Source organism: Hypomesus nipponensis, chromosome 17 (assembly GCF_054491055.1).
Source record: "Hypomesus nipponensis isolate SF chromosome 17, ASM5449105v1, whole genome shotgun sequence".
Lineage (NCBI taxonomy): Eukaryota > Metazoa > Chordata > Actinopteri > Osmeriformes > Osmeridae > Hypomesus > Hypomesus nipponensis.
Genome location: NC_140377.1, coordinates 13834044 through 13853421, shown reverse-complemented (window position 1 = coordinate 13853421; position 19378 = coordinate 13834044).

The window sequence follows — 19378 nt, the reverse complement described above, 5'->3', positions numbered from 1 at the left end:
ATGTGTGCCAATTCTGGGGAAGTTTTGAAAAAAATAAAAGTAGTTGAAGCGAAAAAACGTGTTTCCTTAAAATTCAAAATGGTGGAAAATCTATATAACCGGAAATTGACGTCATAGGGTGTGTTGAACTCGTCTTGATCCAGGGAATCCAACGGTACCTCATTTTTGAAAATCGGTCATACGGTTCAAAAGTTACGTGTGTAAACACAAGTCCAAATTTGACTAGTTGGTGGCGCTAGAGTGCTCCAATGAGAGACATGAAACTTGGTGAATATAAAGAGGGGACTGTGCTTAATGAGTGTGCCAAATTTCACAACTTTTTACCATACGGTTCTAGGGGCTGCCATAGACTCCAATGACAGAAGAAGTGTAATAATAAATATAACTGCAAGCAGTAATGGCGGATTCCTCCGAACACTGCGAACCATTGAAAAATGTTTATTTTTGACAAATTGTAACTGTATAGAAAAATTTATGCTGCAGAATTACCAATGGCATACCAAATCTGAAATGCAATACCATCAAGATCCACAAGGGCCTTTATTTCAAGCCAGTAAGTGAAGGAAGGGGGCTTGGTGAGCTTATCCATTCCAGAAAGCCTTGTATCTTTATGCATTAAGGCGTGGCCTGTAGCGCCACCTATGGGTAATGGTGGGCCATTTGTGGTGTGGTAGTTACTCTTGGCCTATACTATTAATGTTTCAGGATTTTAAAAACTTTTTACCATTGCATATAAAATCGGAAATGCAATACCAACAGGATCCACATGGGCTTTGGGTAAAGTGTGGTAGTTACTCTTGGCCTGTACTGTCAATGTGTCAGGATTTGGAGACCTTTTTACTATTGCATACAAAGTAGGAAATGCAATGACACCAAGGTCCTCAAGGGCCTATGCTGATATTCAAGGAATGAGTGGGGGCTTGGTCAGCCCACACAGTCCTGATATGTTGCGTGTGTGTCTTGCCAAGCCCGCGCGTGTCAAGGGAAGAATGAGTGTCTGAGAATTTGGAGCATGCGCGGGGAGGAGCAGGGGACACATTTCATTGTAAATTTCCCTAGAAATTAGCCAAGCATGCATGTTTCAAAGATTCACCAAAAATCGACCTTTCATCTTAGTCAACTTTTTCTTAGATTTGTGTACTAAACATTCTCAAGAGTCTTCATATGAACTTGTTTGACTGGCTTACGTGTAAAGCATTGCGAACCATTGAAAAATGTTTATTCTTGACAAATTGTAACTGTATAGAAAAATCAATGCTGCAGAATGTCCAATGGGATACCAAATCTGAAATGCAATAACATCAAGATCCACAAGGGCCTTTATTTCAAGCCAAGAAGTGAAGTGCTTTAATCTTCACAAGAAGTGAAGTGCTTTGTGCTTTAGGGCATGGCCTGTAGCGACACCTATTGGTAATGGTGGGCCATTTGTGGTGTGGTAGTTACTCTTGGCCTATACTATCAATGTTTCAGGATGTTTTTAACTTTTTACCATTGCATACAAAATCGGAAATGCAATACCAACAAGATCCACATGGGCTTTTGTTAAAGTGCTGTTGTTACTCTTGGCCTTTACTATCAATGTTTCAGGATTTGGAGAACTTTTTACCATGGCAAACAAAATCTGAAATGCAATACCATCAAGATCCACAAGGCCTTTGCAAAAGACCAAGGAATGAGTGGAGGCTTGGTAAGCCCACACTCTCCTGAAATGTTGCGTGTTCGTCTTGCCAAGTCCGCGCGTGTGTCAATGGAAGACCTATGGGTAATAGTGGGCCATTTGTGGTGTGGTAGTTACTCTTGGTCTATACTATCAATGTTTCAGGATTTTTATAACTTTTTACCATTGTATACAAAATCGGAAAAGCAATACCAACAAGATCCACATGGGCTTTTTGTTAAAGTGTTTCTTTGCCTATACTATCTATGTTTCAGGATTTTGAGACCTTTTTACCATTGCATACAAAATCGGAAATGCAATACCATCAAGATCCACATGGGCCTTTTTTTCAAGCCAATAAGTGAAGGGAGGGGGCTTGGTGAGCCTATCCATTCCAGAAAGCCTTGTATCTTTGTGCTTTTGGGCGTGGCCTGTAGTGCCACCTATGGTTAATGGTGGGCCATTTGTGGTGTGGTAGTTACTCTTGGTCTATACTATCAATGTTTCAGGATTTTTATAACTTTTTACCATTGCATACAAAATCGGAAATGCAATACCAACAAGATCCACATGGGCTTTTGTTAAAGTGTTTCTCGGCCTACACTATCAATGTTTCAGGATTTGAGACCTTTTTACCATTGCATACAAAATCGGAAATGCAATACCATCAAGAGCCACATGGGCTCTTTGCTAAAGACCAAGGAATGAGTGGGGGCTTGGTCAGCCCACACTCTCCTGAAATGTTGCGTGTGCGTCTTGGCCGCGCGTGTGTCAAGGGAAGGCTGAGTGTGTGGGCGATTTTGGAGCACGCGTGGGGAGGAGCAGGGAAGACATTCATTGGAAATTTGCCTAGAAATTAGCCAAGCAAGCATGTTTCAAATATTCACCAAAAATCGACCTTTCATCTTACAGTCAACTTTTTCACAGATTTGTGTTATGAACATTCTCAAGAGTCTTCATATGAACTTGTGATTGAATCAGAGTATCAGTTTTTGACTGGCTGATGTGTAAAGCATTATTTTAGCGTTAGCGATAAGTTCAATTTGATTTATATCAATCATTTTTAGAGATATGAATTTGCCTTTGCACATGGTAACATGTTGTAGTGCCTTCCTCCGATCTACCAAGTTTAGTGTTGATATCTCAAAGATTTGCTGAGACATGACTTCACATCCTGTTTGGCGGCTTTTCTGATGAATTTGATTGGCTGTACCGGGCAGACGGTTATGAGGATCAAAATTCCTTTGATAACTTTTGTGAGGCTTGGTCTGAAGATCATCTCTGGTGATTTTGAAGAAGATATGACAAAAATTGTAGGAGGAGTAGGCTTTCAAAGGTTTTTGATAAAACCGGAAATGGCGGGAAATCTATAAAACCGGAAATTAACGCCATGGTGTGCGTTGAACTCGGCTTGATCCAGGGAATCCAGTGGTACCTCATTTTTGAAAATGAGTCATACGGTTCAAAAGTTGCGTGTGTAAACACAAGTCCAACTTTGACCCATTGGTGGCGCTAGAGTGGTCTAATGGGAGACATGAAACTTGGTGTAGATATAGAAGAAACTGTCCTTAATGAGTGTGCCAAATTACACAAAAAGTTGTCGATGGGGTCTAGGGGCTGCCATTGACTCCCATGGTACAAGAATTACAAATAATAAAACCACCAATAACAATAGGTTTCCTCCTTACGGAGGAATCCTAATAATAAGAAAAGGTAGAATCACTTATGTGGCTTCGCCGCTTCGCGGCTTGGCCACCAAATATAGCTGCAAGCAGCAATGTGGTGGCCAAGCAGTCAAATGACCCATAAAACCCTTAAGAAATCCTCAGAACAGGGTTCCGAGTGCATGCAGCAAGTTTGGTGTGAATCCATCAAAGATTTGCCGAGATACGACCCAACTTCCTGTTGGCTGGCTTAATGGCACATTTTGACTGCCTATACTGGGCAAATGGTTCTGAAAATCAAAAAATCATGTGAAACCCTATGTGAGGCTTGGTCTGAAGATACTCTCTGCCAAATTTGGTGAAGATTGGACAACATGTGTAGGAGGAGTAAAGAAAAAACGTTTTTCATTGAATTCAAAATGGCGGCCGGATCAATTCGGCTATTATCACAAGTTATCATGTATCACATACGGGATGTCCCAACATATCATGAGACAAAGGAATCACTTAATAAAAGCAAACAAATCAACAGTTATTGGCCAAAACACATTTTTGCTTCCTGCGGCCACGCCCAGTGATCACATGACACCAAATTAATTGGACAGCCTCAAAAGAGGGTTCCGAGTCATCATATAAGATTTGGTGTTGATTTCTCAAAGATTAGTTGAGATATGACCCAACTTCCTGTTTGGTTGCTTTGTTGCCGATTTTGATTGGCTGTACCGGACAAACGGTTTTGAAAATCGAATATCCTTTGATAACTTCTGTGAGGGTTGGTCTGATGATAATGTGTGCCAATTCTGGGGAAGTTTTGAAAAAAATAAAAGTAGTTGAAGCGAAAAAACGTGTTTCCTTAAAATTCAAAATGGTGGAAAATCTATATAACCGGAAATTGACGTCATAGGGTGTGTTGAACTCGTCTTGATCCAGGGAATCCAACGGTACCTCATTTTTGAAAATCGGTCATACGGTTCAAAAGTTACGTGTGTAAACACAAGTCCAAATTTGACTAGTTGGTGGCGCTAGAGTGCTCCAATGAGAGACATGAAACTTGGTGAATATAAAGAGGGGACTGTGCTTAATGAGTGTGCCAAATTTCACAACTTTTTACCATACGGTTCTAGGGGCTGCCATAGACTCCAATGACAGAAGAAGTGTAATAATAATAATAAGAATATAACTGCAAGCAGTAATGGCGGATTCCTCCAAACACTGCGAACCATTGAAAAATGTTTATTTTTGACAAATTGTAACTGTATAGAAAAATGTATGCTGCAGAATTACCAATGGCATACCAAATCTGAAATGCAATACCATCAAGATCCACAAGGGCCTTTATTTCAAGCCAGTAAGTGAAGGAAGGGGGCTTGGTGAGCTTATCCATTCCAGAAAGCCTTGTATCTTTATGCATTAAGGCGTGGCCTGTAGCGCCACCTATGGGTAATGGTGGACCATTTGTGGTGTGGTAGTTACTCTTGGCCTATACTATTAATGTTTCAGGATTTTAAAAACTTTTTACCATTGCATATAAAATCGGAAATGCAATACCAACAGGATCCACATGGGCTTTGGGTAAAGTGTGGTAGTTACTCTTGGCCTGTACTGTCAATGTGTCAGGATTTGGAGACCTTTTTACTATTGCATACAAAGTAGGAAATGCAATGACACCAAGGTCCTCAAGGGCCTATGCTGATATTCAAGGAATGAGTGGGGGCTTGGTCAGCCCACACAGTCCTGATATGTTGCGTGTGTGTCTTGCCAAGCCCGCGCGTGTCAAGGGAAGAATGAGTGTCTGAGAATTTGGAGCATGCGCGGGGAGGAGCAGGGGACACATTTCATTGTAAATTTCCCTAGAAATTAGCCAAGCATGCATGTTTCAAAGATTCACCAAAAATCGACCTTTCATCTTAGAGTCAACTTTTTCTCAGATTTGTATACTAAACATTCTCAAGAGTCTTCATATGAACTTGTTTGACTGGCTTACGTGTAAAGCATTGCGAACCATTGAAAAATGTATATTCTTGACAAATTGTAACTGTATAGAAAAATCAATGCTGCAGAATTTCCAATGGGATACCAAATCTGAAATGCAATAACATCAACATCCACAAGGGCCTTTATTTCAAGCCAAGAAGTGAAGCGCTTTAATCTTCACAAGAAGTGAAGTGCTTTGTGCTTTAGGGCGTGGCCTGTAGCGACACCTATTGGTAATGGTGGGCCATTTGTGGTGTGGTAGTTACTCTTGGCCTATACTATCAATGTTTCAGGATGTTTTTAACTTTTTACCATTGCATACAAAATCGGAAATGCAATACCAACAAGATCCACATGGGCTTTTGTTAAAGTGTTGTTGTTACTCTTGGCCTTTACTATCAATGTTTCAGGATTTGGATAACTTTTTACCATGGCAAACAAAATCTGAAATGCAATACCATCAAGATCCACATGGCCTTTGCAAAAGACCAAGGAACACTCTCCTGAAATGTTGCGTGTGCGTCTTGCCAAGCCCGCGCGTGTGTCAAGGGAAGACCTATGGGTAATAGTGGGCCATTTGTGGTGTGGTAGTTACTCTTGGTCTATACTATCAATGTTTCAGGATTTTTATAACTTTTTACCATTGTATACAAAATCGGAAAAGCAATACCAACAAGATCCACATGGGCTTTTTGTTAAAGTGTTTCTTTGCCTATACTATCTATGTTTCAGGATTTTGAGACCTTTTTACCATTGCATACAAAATCGGAAATGCAATACCATCAAGAGCCACATGGGCCTTTTTTTCAAGCCAATAAGTGAAGGGAGGGGGCTTGGTGGGCCTATCCATTCCAGAAAGCCTTGTATATTTGTGCTTTTTGGCGTGGCCTGTAGCGCCACCTATGGGTAATGGTGGGCCATTTGTGGTGTGGTAGTTACTCTTGGTCTATACTATCAATGTTTCAGGATTTTTATAACTTTTTACCATTGCATACAAAATCGGAAATGCAATACCAACAAGATCCACATGGGCTTTTGTTAAAGTGTTTCTCGGCCTACACTATCAATGTTTCAGGATTTGAGACCTTTTTACCATTGCATACAAAATCGGAAATGCAATACCATCAAGAGCCACATGGGCCTTTGCTAAAGACCAAGGAATGAGTGGGGGCTTGGTCAGCCCACACTCTCCTGAAATGTTGCGTGTGCGTCTTGGCCGCGCGTGTGTCAAGGGAAGGCTGAGTGTGTGTGAGATTTTGGAGCACGCGCGGGGAGGAGCAAGGGAGACATTCATTGGAAATTTGCCTAGAAATTAGCCAAGCAAGCATGTTTCAAATATTCACCAAAAATCGACCTTTCATCTTACAGTCAACCTTTTCACAGATTTGTGTTATGAACATTCTCAAGAGTTTTCATATGAACTTGTGATTGAATCAGAGTATCAGTTTTTGAATGGCTGATGTGTAAAGCATAATTTTAGCGTTAGCGATAAGTTCAATTTGCTTTATATCAATAATTTTTTGAGATATGAATTTGCCTTTGCACATGGTAACATGTTGTAGTGTCTTCCTCCGATCTACCAAGTTTAGTGTTGATATCTCAAAGATTTGCTGAGACATGACTTCACATCCTGTTTTGCGGCTTTTCTGATGAATTTGATTGGCTGTACCGGACAGATGGTTATGAGGATCAAAATTCCTTTGATAACTTTTGTGAGGCTTGGTCTGAAGATCATCTCTGGTGATTTTGAAGAAGATATGACAAAAATTGTAGGAGGAGTAGGCTTTCAAAGGTTTTTGATAAAACCGGAAATGGCGGGAAATCTATATAACCGGAAATTAACGCCATGGTGTGCGTTGAACTCGGCTTGATCCAGGGAATCCAATGGTACCTCATTTTTGAAAATGAGTCATACGGTTCAAAAGTTGCGTGTGTAAACACAAGTCCAACTTTGACCCATTGGTGGCGCTAGAGTGGTCTAATGGGAGACATGAAACTTGGTGTAGGTATAGAAGAAACTGTCCTTAATGAGTGTGCCAAATTTCACAAAAAGTTGTCGATGGGGTCTAGGGGCTGCCATTGACTCCCATGGTACAAGAATTACAAATAATAAAACCACCAATAACAATAGGTTTCCTCCTTACGGAGGAATCCTAAATATAACTGCAAGCAGTAATGGCGGATTCCTCCAAACACTGCGAACCATTGAAAAATGTTTATTCTTGACAAATTGTAACTGTATAGAAAAATTTATGCTGCAGAATTACCAATGGCATACCAAATCTGAAATGCAATACCATCAAGATCCACAAGGGCCTTTATTTCAAGCCAGTAAGTGTAAGAAGGGGGCTTGGTGAGCTTATCCATTCCAGAAAGCCTTGTATCTTTATGCATTAAGGCGTGGCCTGTAGCGCCACCTATGGGTAATGGTGGGCCATTTGTGGTGTGGTAGTTACTCTTGGCCTATACTATTAATGTTTCAGGATTTTAAAAACTTTTTACCATTGCATATAAAATCGGAAATGCAATACCAACAGGATCCACATGGGCTTTGGGTAAAGTGTGGTAGTTACTCTTGGCCTGTACTGTCAATGTGTCAGGATTTGGAGACCTTTTTACTATTGCATACAAAGTAGGAAATGCAATGACACCAAGGTCCTCAAGGGCCTATGCTGATATTCAAGGAATGAGTGGGGGCTTGGTCAGCCCACACAGTCCTGATATGTTGCGTGTGTGTCTTGCCAAGCCCGCGCGTGTCAAGGGAAGAATGAGTGTGTGAGAATTTGGAGCATGCGCGGGGAGGAGCAGGGGACACATTTCATTGTAAATTTCCCTAGAAATTAGCCAAGCATGCATGTTTCAAAGATTCACCAAAAATCGACCTTTCATCTTAGAGTCAACTTTTTCTCAGATTTGTGTACTAAACATTCTCAAGAGTCTTCATATGAACTTGTTTGACTGGCTTACGTGTAAAGCATTGCGAACCATTGAAAAATGTATATTCTTGACAAATTGTAACTGTATAGAAAAATCAATGCTGCAGAATTTCCAATGGGATACCAAATCTGAAATGCAATAACATCAACATCCACAAGGGCCTTTATTTCAAGCCAAGAAGTGAAGTGCTTTAATCTTCACAAGAAGTGAAGTGCTTTGTGCTTTAGGGCGTGGCCTGTAGCGACACCTATTGGTAATGGTGGGCCATTTGTGGTGTGGTAGTTACTCTTGGCCTATACTATCAATGTTTCAGGATGTTTTTAACTTTTTAACCATTGCATACAAAATCGGAAATGCAATACCAACAAGATCCTAATGGGCTTTTGTTAAAGTGTTGTTGTTACTGTTGGCCTTTACTATCAATGTTTCAGGATTTTTAGAACTTTTTACCATGGCAAACAAAATCTGAAATGCAATACCATCAAGATCCACAAGGCCTTTGCAAAAGACCAAGGAATGAGTGGGGGCTTGGTAAGCCCACACTCTCCTGAAATGTTGCGTGTGCGTCTTGCCAAGCCCGCGCGTGTGTCAAGGGAAGACCTATGGGTAATAGTGGGCCATTTGTGGTGTGGTAGTTACTCTTGGACTATACTATCAATGTTTCAGGATTTTTATAACTTTTTAACATTGTATACAAAATCGGAAAAGCAATACCAACAAGATCCACATGGGCTTTTTGTTAAAGTGTTTCTTTGCCTATACTATCTATGTTTCAGGATTTTGAGACCTTTTTACCATTGCATACAAAATCGGAAATGCAATACCATCAAGATCCACATGGGCCTTTTTTTCAAGCCAATAAGTGAAGGGAGGGGGCTTGGTGAGCCTATCCATTCCAGAAAGCCTTGTATCTTTGTGCTTTTGGGCGTGGCCTGTAGTGCCACCTATGGGTAATGGTGGGCCATTTGTGGTGTGGTAGTTACTCTTGGTCTATACTATCAATGTTTCAGGATTTTTATAACTTTTTACCATTGCATACAAAATCGGAAATGCAATACCATCAAGAGCCACATGGGCCTTTGCTAAAGACCAAGGAATGAGTGGGGGCTTGGTCAGCCCACACTCTCCTGAAATGTTGCGTGTGCGTCTTGGCCGCGCGTGTGTCAAGGGAAGGCTGAGTGTGTGTGAGATTTTGGAGCACGCGCGGGGAGGAGCAAGGGAGACATTCATTGGAAATTTGCCTAGAAATTAGCCAAGCAAGCATGTTTCAAATATTCACCAAAAATCGACCTTTCATCTTACAGTCAACTTTTTCACAGATTTGTGTTATGAACATTCTCAAGAGTTTTCATATGAACTTGTGATTGAATCAGAGTATCAGTTTTTGAATGGCTGATGTGTAAAGCATAATTTTAGCGTTAGCGATAAGTTCAATTTGCTTTATATCAATCATTTTTTGAGATATGAATTTGCCTTTGCACATGGTAACATGTTGTAGTGTCTTCCTCCGATCTACCAAGTTTAGTGTTGATATCTCAAAGATTTGCTGAGACATGACTTCACATCCTGTTTTGCGGCTTTTCTGATGAATTTGATTGGCTGTACCGGACAGACGGTTATGAGGATCAAAATTCCTTTGATAACTTTTGTGAGGCTTGGTCTGAAGATCATCTCTGGTGATTTTGAAGAAGATATGACAAAAATTGTAGGAGGAGTAGGCTTTCAAAGGTTTTTGATAAAACCGGAAATGGCGGGAAATCTATATAACCGGAAATTAACGCCATGGTGTGCGTTGAACTCGGCTTGATCCAGGGAATCCAATGGTACCTCATTTTTGAAAATGAGTCATACGGTTCAAAAGTTGCGTGTGTAAACACAAGTCCAACTTTGACCCATTGGTGGCGCTAGAGTGGTCTAATGGGAGACATGAAACTTGGTGTAGGTATAGAAGAAACTGTCCTTAATGAGTGTGCCAAATTTCACAAAAAGTTGTCGATGGGGTCTAGGGGCTGCCATTGACTCCCATGGTACAAGAATTACAAATAATAAAACCACCAATAACAATAGGTTTCCTCCTTACGGAGGAATCCTAAATATAACTGCAAGCAGTAATGGCGGATTCCTCCAAACACTGCGAACCATTGAAAAATGTTTATTTTTGACAAATTGTAACTGTATAGAAAAATGTATGCTGCAGAATTACCAATGGCATACCAAATCTGAAATGCAATACCATCAAGATCCACAAGGGCCTTTATTTCAAGCCAGTAAGTGAAGGAAGGGGGCTTGGTGAGCTTATCCATTCCAGAAAGCCTTGTATCTTTATGCATTAAGGCGTGGCCTGTAGCGCCACCTATGGGTAATGGTGGACCATTTGTGGTGTGGTAGTTACTCTTGGCCTATACTATTAATGTTTCAGGATTTTAAAAACTTTTTACCATTGCATATAAAATCGGAAATGCAATACCAACAGGATCCACATGGGCTTTGGGTAAAGTGTGGTAGTTACTCTTGGCCTGTACTGTCAATGTGTCAGGATTTGGAGACCTTTTTACTATTGCATACAAAGTAGGAAATGCAATGACACCAAGGTCCTCAAGGGCCTATGCTGATATTCAAGGAATGAGTGGGGGCTTGGTCAGCCCACACAGTCCTGATATGTTGCGTGTGTGTCTTGCCAAGCCCGCGCGTGTCAAGGGAAGAATGAGTGTCTGAGAATTTGGAGCATGCGCGGGGAGGAGCAGGGGACACATTTCATTGTAAATTTCCCTAGAAATTAGCCAAGCATGCATGTTTCAAAGATTCACCAAAAATCGACCTTTCATCTTAGAGTCAACTTTTTCTCAGATTTGTGTACTAAACATTCTCAAGAGTCTTCATATGAACTTGTTTGACTGGCTTACGTGTAAAGCATTGCGAACCATTGAAAAATGTATATTCTTGACAAATTGTAACTGTATAGAAAAATCAATGCTGCAGAATTTCCAATGGGATACCAAATCTGAAATGCAATAACATCAACATCCACAAGGGCCTTTATTTCAAGCCAAGAAGTGAAGCGCTTTAATCTTCACAAGAAGTGAAGTGCTTTGTGCTTTAGGGCGTGGCCTGTAGCGACACCTATTGGTAATGGTGGGCCATTTGTGGTGTGGTAGTTACTCTTGGCCTATACTATCAATGTTTCAGGATGTTTTTAACTTTTTACCATTGCATACAAAATCGGAAATGCAATACCAACAAGATCCACATGGGCTTTTGTTAAAGTGTTGTTGTTACTCTTGGCCTTTACTATCAATGTTTCAGGATTTGGATAACTTTTTACCATGGCAAACAAAATCTGAAATGCAATACCATCAAGATCCACATGGCCTTTGCAAAAGACCAAGGAACACTCTCCTGAAATGTTGCGTGTGCGTCTTGCCAAGCCCGCGCGTGTGTCAAGGGAAGACCTATGGGTAATAGTGGGCCATTTGTGGTGTGGTAGTTACTCTTGGTCTATACTATCAATGTTTCAGGATTTTTATAACTTTTTACCATTGTATACAAAATCGGAAAAGCAATACCAACAAGATCCACATGGGCTTTTTGTTAAAGTGTTTCTTTGCCTATACTATCTATGTTTCAGGATTTTGAGACCTTTTTACCATTGCATACAAAATCGGAAATGCAATACCATCAAGAGCCACATGGGCCTTTTTTTCAAGCCAATAAGTGAAGGGAGGGGGCTTGGTGAGCCTATCCATTCCAGAAAGCCTTGTATATTTGTGCTTTTTGGCGTGGCCTGTAGCGCCACCTATGGGTAATGGTGGGCCATTTGTGGTGTGGTAGTTACTCTTGGTCTATACTATCAATGTTTCAGGATTTTTATAACTTTTTACCATTGCATACAAAATCGGAAATGCAATACCAACAAGATCCACATGGGCTTTTGTTAAAGTGTTTCTCGGCCTACACTATCAATGTTTCAGGATTTGAGACCTTTTTACCATTGCATACAAAATCGGAAATGCAATACCATCAAGAGCCACATGGGCCTTTGCTAAACACCAAGGAATGAGTGGGGGCTTGGTCAGCCCACACTCTCCTGAAATGTTGCGTGTGCGTCTTGGCCGCGCGTGTGTCAAGGGAAGGCTGAGTGTGTGGGCGATTTTGGAGCACGCGCGGGGAGGAGCAAGGGAGACATTCATTGGAAATTTGCCTAGAAATTAGCCAAGCAAGCATGTTTCAAATATTCACCAAAAATCGACCTTTGATCTTACAGTCAACTTTTTCACAGATTTGTGTTATGAACATTCTCAAGAGTTTTCATATGAACTTGTGATTGAATCAGAGTATCAGTTTTTGAATGGCTGATGTGTAAAGCATAATTTTAGCGTTAGCGATAAGTTCAATTTGCTTTATATCAATCATTTTTTGAGATATGAATTTGCCTTTGCACATGGTAACATGTTGTAGTGTCTTCCTCCGATCTACCAAGTTTAGTGTTGATATCTCAAAGATTTGCTGAGACATGACTTCACATCCTGTTTTGCGGCTTTTCTGATGAATTTGATTGGCTGTACCGGACAGACGGTTATGAGGATCAAAATTCCTTTGATAACTTTTGTGAGGCTTGGTCTGAAGATCATCTCTGGTGATTTTGAAGAAGATATGACAAAAATTGTAGGAGGAGTAGGCTTTCAAAGGTTTTTGATAAAACCGGAAATGGCGGGAAATCTATATAACCGGAAATTAACGCCATGGTGTGCGTTGAACTCGGCTTGATCCAGGGAATCCAATGGTACCTCATTTTTGAAAATGAGTCATACGGTTCAAAAGTTGCGTGTGTAAACACAAGTCCAACTTTGACCCATTGGTGGCGCTAGAGTGGTCTAATGGGAGACATGAAACTTGGTGTAGGTATAGAAGAAACTGTCCTTAATGAGTGTGCCAAATTTCACAAAAAGTTGTCGATGGGGTCTAGGGGCTGCCATTGACTCCCATGGTACAAGAATTACAAATATAACTGCAAGCAGTAATGGCGGATTCCTCCAAACACTGCAAACCATTGAACAATGTTTATTCTTGACAAATTGTAACTGTATAGAAGAATGTATGCTGCAGAATTACCAATGGCATACCAAATCTGAAATGCAATACCATCAAGATCCACAAGGGCCTTTATTTCAAGCCAGTAAGTGAAGGAAGGGGGCTTGGTGAGCTTATCCATTCCAGAAAGCCTTGTATCTTTATGCATTAAGGCGTGGCCTTTAGCGCCACCTATGGGTAATGGTGGGCCATTTGTGGTGTGGTAGTTACTCTTGGCCTATACTATTAATGTTTCAGGATTTTAAAAACTTTTTACCACTGCATATAAAATCGAAAATGCAATACCAACAGGATCCACATGGGCTTTGGGTAAAGTGTGGTAGTTACTCTTGGCCTGTACTGTCAATGTGTCAGGATTTGGAGACCTTTTTACTATTGCATACAAAGTAGGAAATGCAATGACACCAAGGTCCTCAAGGGCCTATGCTGATATTCAAGGAATGAGTTGGGGCTTGGTCAGCCCACACAGTCCTGATATGTTGCGTGTATGTCTTGCCGCGCGTGTCAAGGGAAGAATGAGTGTGTGAGAATTTGGAGCATGCGCGGGGAGGAGCAGGGGACACATTTCATTGTAAATTTCCCTAGAAATTAGCCAAGCATGCATGTTTCAAAGATTCACCAAAAATCGACCTTTCATCTTAGAGTCAACTTTTTCTCAGATTTGTGTACTAAACATTCTCAAGAGTCTTCATATGAACTTGTTTGACTGGCTTACATGTAAAGCATTGCGAACCATTGAAAAATGTATATTCTTGACAAATTGTAACTGTATAGAAAAATCAATGCTGCAGAATTTCCAATGGGATACCAAATCTGAAATGCAATAACATCAAGATCCACAAGGGCCTTTATTTCAAGCCAAGAAGTGAAGTGCTTTAATCTTCACAAGAAGTGAAGTGCTTTGTGCTTTAAGGCGTGGCCTGTAGCGACACCTATTGGTAATGGTGGGCCATTTGTGGTGTGGTAGTTACTCTTGGCCTATACTATCAATGTTTCAGGATGTTTTTAACTTTTTACCATTGCATACAAAATCGGAAAAATATACCAACAATATCCACATGGGCTTTTGTTAAAGTGTTGTTGTTACTGTTGGCCTTTACTATCAATGTTTCAGGATTTGGAGAACTTTTTACCATGGCAAACAAAATCTGAAATGCAATACCATCAAGATCCACAAGGCCTTTGCAAAAGACCAAGGAATGAGTGGGGGCTTGGTAAGCCCACACTCTCCTGAAATGTTGCGTGTGCGTCTTGCCAAGCCCGCGCGTGTGTCAAGGGAAGACCTATGGGTAATAGTGGGCCATTTGTGGTGTGGTAGTTACTCTTGGTCTATACTATCAATGTTTCAGGATTTTTATAACTTTTTACCATTGTATACAAAATCGGAAAAGCAATACCAACAAGATCCACATGGGCTTTTTGTTAAACTGTTTCTTTGCCTATACTATCTATGTTTCAGGATTTTGAGACCTTTTTACCATTGCATACAAAATCGGAAATGCAATACCATCAAGATCCACATGGGCCTTTTTTCAAGCCAATACGTGAAGGGAGGGGGCTTGGTGAACCTATCCATTCCAGAAAGCCTTGTATCTTTGTGCTTTTGGGCGTGGCCTATAGCGCCACCTATGGGTAATGGTGGGCCATTTGAGGTGTGGTATTTACTCTTGGTCTATACTATCAATGTTTCAGGATTTGAGACCTTTTTACCATTGCATACAAAATCGGAAATGCAATACCATCAAGAGCCACATGGGCCTTTGCTAAAGACCAAGGAATGAGTGGGGGCTTGGTCAGCCCACACTCTCCTGAAATGTTGCGTGTGCGTCTTGGCCGCGCGTGTGTCAAGGGAAGGCTGAGTGTGTGTGAGATTTTGGAGCACGCGCGGGGAGGAGCAAGGGAGACATTCATTGGAAATTTGCCTAGAAATTAGCCAAGCAAGCATGTTTCAAATATTCACCAAAAATCGACCTTTCATCTTACAGTCAACTTTTTCACAGATTTGTGTTATGAACATTCTCAAGAGTTTTCATATGAACTTGTGATTGAATCAGAGTATCAGTTTTTGAATGGCTGATGTGTAAAGCATAATTTTAGCGTTAGCGATAAGTTCAATTTGCTTTATATCAATCATTTTTTGAGATATGAATTTGCCTTTGCACATGGTAACATGTTGTAGTGTCTTCCTCCGATCTACCAAGTTTAGTGTTGATATCTCAAAGATTTGCTGAGACATGACTTCACATCCTGTTTGGCGGCTTTTCTGATGAATTTGATTGGCTGTACCGGACAGACGGTTATGAGGATCAAAATTCCTTTGATAACTTTTGTGAGGCTTGGTCTGAAGATCATCTCTGGTGATTTTGAAGAAGATATGACAAAAATTGTAGGAGGAGTAGGCTTTCAAAGGTTTTTGATAAAACCGGAAATGGCGGGAAATCTATATAACCGGAAATTAACGCCATGGTGTGCGTTGAACTCGGCTTGATCCAGGGAATCCAATGGTACCTCATTTTTGAAAATGAGTCATACGGTTCAAAAGTTGCGTGTGTAAACACAAGTCCAACTTTGACCCATTGGTGGCGCTAGAGTGGTCTAATGGGAGACATGAAACTTGGTGTAGGTATAGAAGAAACTGTCCTTAATGAGTGTGCCAAATTTCACAAAAAGTTGTCGATGGGGTCTAGGGGCTGCCATTGACTCCCATGGTACAAGAATTACAAATAATAAAACCACCAATAACAATAGGTTTCCTCCTTACGGAGGAATCCTAATAATAAAACCACCAATAACAATAGGTTTCCTCCTTACGGAGGAATCCTAAAAAGGTAGAATCACTTATGTGGCTTCGCCGCTTCGCGGCTTGGCCACCAAATATAGCTGCAAGCAGCAATGTGGTGGCCAAGCAGTCAAATGACCCATAAAACCCTTAAGAAATCCTCAGAACAGGGTTCCGAGTGCATGCAGCAAGTTTGGTGTGAATCCATCAAAGATTTGCCGAGATACGACCCAACTTCCTGTTGGCTGGCTTAATGGCACATTTTGACTGCCTATACTGGGCAAATGGTTCTGAAAATCAAAAAATCATGTGAAACCCTATGTGAGGCTTGGTCTGAAGATACTCTCTGCCAAATTTGGTGAAGATTGGACAACATGTGTAGGAGGAGTAAAGAAAAAACGTTTTTCATTGAATTCAAAATGGCGGCCGGATCAATTCGGCTATTATCACAAGTTATCATGTATCACATACGGGATGTCCCAACATATCATGAGACAAAGGAATCACTTAATAAAAGCAAACAAATCAACAGTTATTGGCCAAAACACATTTTTGCTTCCTGCGGCCACGCCCAGTGTTCACATGACACCAAATTAATTGGACAGCCTCAGAAGAGGGTTCCGAGTCATCATATAAGATTTGGTGTTGATTTCTCAAAGATTAGCTGAGATATGACCCAACTTCCTGTTTGGTTGCTTTGTTGCCGATTTTTAAGTCCAACTTTGACTAGTTGGTGGCGCTAGAGTGCTCCAATGAGAGACATGAAACTTGGTGAATATAAAGAGGGGACTGTGCTTAATAAGTGGGCCAAATTTCACAACTTTTTACCATACGGTTCTAGGGGCTGCCATAGACTCCAATGACAGAAGAAGTGTAATAATAATAATAAATATAACTGCAAGCAGTAATGGCGGATTCCTCCAAAAATTGCGAACCAGAGGGTATCGAGTACATGCAGCAAGTTTGGTGTGAATCCATCAAAGATTTGCTGAAATACAACCCAACTTCCTGTTTGCTGGCTTAATGGCACATTTTGATTGCCTGTAGTGGGCAAACCGTTTCGAAAATTAAAAACCCATGTGAAAGCCATTGTGAGGCTTGGTCTGAAGATAATATTTGCCAAATTTGGTGAAGATTGGACAACATTTGTAGGAGGAGTAGAGAAAAAACGTTTTTCAATGAATTCAAAATGGCGGCCGCATCAATTCGGCTATTAACACAAGTTATTATGACTCACACACGGGATGTCCCAAGATATCATTAGACAAAGGAATCACTTAATAAAGGCAAACAAATCAATAGTTATTGGCCAAAACACATTTTTGCTTCCTGCGGCCACGCCCAGTGATCACATGACACCAAATTGTGTAGATATCCTCAATCATCAGTTCCGAGTCATCATACCAAGTTTGGTGTTGATATCTCAAAGATTTGCTGAGACATGACTTCACATCCTGTTTGGCGGCTTTTCTGATGAATTTGATTGGCTGTACCGGACAAACGGTTGTGAGGATCAAAATTATTTTCGATAACTTTTGTGAGGCTCGGTCTGAAGGTCATCTCTGGTAACTTTGAAGAAGATTTGACAAGAATTGTAGGAGGAGTAGGCTTTCAAAGGTTTTTGATAAAACCGGAAATAGCGGAAAATCTATATAACCGGAAATTGACGCCATGGTGTGCGTTGAACTCTGCTTGATCCAGGGAATCCAATGGTACCTCATTTTTGACAATCGGTCATACGGTTCAAAAGTTGCGTGTGTAAACACAAGTCCAACTTTGACCCGTTGGTGGCGCTAGAGTGGTCTAATGGGAGACCTGAAACTTGGTGTAGGTATAGAATGAACTGTCCTTAATGAGTGTGCCAAATTTTACAAAAAGTTGTCGAAGGGGTCTAGGGGCTGCCATTGACTCCCATGGCACTAGAATAAAAAAAAAAAGAAATATAACTGCAAGCAGTAATGGCGGATTCCTCCAAACACTGCGAACCATTGAAAAATGTTTATTTTTGACAAATTGTAACTGTATAGAAAAATGTATGCTGCAGAATTACCAATGGCATACCAAATCTGAAATGCAATACCATCAAGATCCACAAGGGCCTTTATTTCAAGCCAGTAAGTGAAGGAAGGGGGCTTGGTGAGCTTATCCATTCCAGAAAGCCTTGTATCCTTATGCATTAAGGCGTGGCCTGTAGCGCCACCTATGGGTAATGGTGGACCATTTGTGGTGTGGTAGTTACTCTTGGCCTATACTATTAATGTTTCAGGATTTTAAAAACTTTTTACCATTGCATATAAAATCGGAAATGCAATACCAACAGGATCCACATGGGCTTTGGGTAAAGTGTGGTAGTTACTCTTGGCCTGTACTGTCAATGTGTCAGGATTTGGAGACCTTTTTACTATTGCATACAAAGTAGGAAATGCAATGACACCAAGGTCCTCAAGGGCCTATGCTGATATTCAAGGAATGAGTGGGGGCTTGGTCAGCCCACACAGTCCTGATATGTTGCGTGTGTGTCTTGCCAAGCCCGTGCGTGTCAAGGGAAGAATGAGTGTCTGAGAATTTGGAGCATGCGCGGGGAGGAGCAGGGGACACATTTCATTGTAAATTTCCCTAGAAATTAGCCAAGCATGCATGTTTCAAAGATTCACCAAAAATCGACCTTTCATCTTAGAGTCAACTTTTTCTCAGATTTGTGTACTAAACATTCTCAAGAGTCTTCATATGAACTTGTTTGACTGGCTTACGTGTAAAGCATTGCGAACCATTGAAAAATGTATATTCTTGACAAATTGTAACTGTATAGAAAAATCAATGCTGCAGAATTTCCAATGGGATACCAAATCTGAAATGCAATAACATCAACATCCACAAGGGCCTTTATTTCAAGCCAAGAAGTGAAGCGCTTTAATCTTCACAAGAAGTGAAGTGCTTTGTGCTTTAGGGCGTGGCCTGTAGCGACACCTATTGGTAATGGTGGGCCATTTGTGGTGTGGTAGTTACTCTTGGCCTATACTATCAATGTTTCAGGATGTTTTTAACTTTTTACCATTGCATACAAAATCGGAAATGCAATACCAACAAGATCCACATGGGCTTTTGTTAAAGTGTTGTTGTTACTCTTGGCCTTTACTATCAATGTTTCAGGATTTGGATAACTTTTTACCATGGCAAACAAAATCTGAAATGCAATACCATCAAGATCCACATGGCCTTTGCAAAAGACCAAGGAACACTCTCCTGAAATGTTGCGTGTGCGTCTTGCCAAGCCCGCGC